Raw genomic sequence first — 1,116 nt, 5'->3', positions numbered from 1 at the left:
AGGTTACTGAAGCACGTCTTTTCTTCTAAAAAAGTTTGGCAACTTAATTTGCACTAAATGCAATTTATGATATATATATATGAACCTTGAACTTTTCCCATGGATCAATTTAGGGAGCAGCTAAAATATGGTTCGGTCTAAACTTCAGAAAGTTTCATTGTTGCTGATGCATGGAAAAGGTTTTCCCATGGATCAATTTAGAGAGCAGCTGAAAGTTCTTATTATTCAGGTATATTTCATCATGCATAGATCAATAAAATGTATATACCAGCTAAATGCAGTGTATGATTATACTTACAGTGCTATTGCCGCTGCAGGAGTGCTATCTTTCAAGAGTTCATCCTTCACATGTTGGTATGTCAATATACCTGTTTCAGAAACATCTGATATGAAAGACAGGTACAATGCATAAACCACTAGATCCAATATACTAACATACATGTTATTTATTAACCATGTGTGTGCAAATTTGTTGCAGCCTCCAAGATCACCCACATGAGCTAGATAGGCAGGGGCGAAAACAAAGACCTGAACAAATAGAGACAACACTATATGCTCTAGCTAAAGAACCAATAGAAACTATTTTGGTGAACATCTTTCCATTAATATGCACTACCAATATAATATGCTTATATCTGAACAAAGCTAATGCATTAATGACACACAAGGAAAAAGTTACAAGCTGGAAATTTTCGTGACAGAAGTAAACAATGTTCAAGACCGCTCGCTCATGTCCTGTAAAGATTGCTGAAAGAAGACATCCTAACGGAAATGTCTACAAATTCCCGAAGTGGCCATACATATTACATAGAAGGAAAGCACAGGTAAACTACTGTACAGTCTTCTAAGACAGATTACTCACATAAAACTAATGATTTTCTCTCATGTGAATCTAATAATTAATCCTTGCAACATCGACAGGTAAAAACACGCTAACTGAAAGGATGTTGAGCCCAACAAGGTGACTAAAGAAATAATAGGTCAATTCATGTTTTTGGGCGCCGATGGCACTACACTCAGAGGCCAGAAAGTTGTCCTAGGTGTTGCAACTATCAGAGGCAGGACCGATTATATGTTACCAGATGCCAACAATATAACCTTTCATGTTTCAAGGTC

General features: G+C 36.6%; 1 long non-coding RNA gene across 1 annotated transcript; it reads left to right on the top strand.

Moving 5' to 3' along the window:
• Positions 1 to 315: 315 nt before the first annotated feature.
• On the top strand, positions 316 to 826 carry LOC124650295. The gene is made up of 3 exons (XR_006986943.1): positions 316 to 399; positions 479 to 587; positions 676 to 826. It is a non-coding gene; the product is annotated as an uncharacterized LOC124650295 (long non-coding RNA).
• Positions 827 to 1,116: the final 290 nt, after the last annotated feature.

This window comes from Lolium rigidum, chromosome 4 (genome assembly GCF_022539505.1).
Source record: "Lolium rigidum isolate FL_2022 chromosome 4, APGP_CSIRO_Lrig_0.1, whole genome shotgun sequence".
NCBI lineage: Eukaryota > Viridiplantae > Streptophyta > Magnoliopsida > Poales > Poaceae > Lolium > Lolium rigidum.
This window is presented reverse-complemented; position numbering and strand designations above follow the sequence as displayed.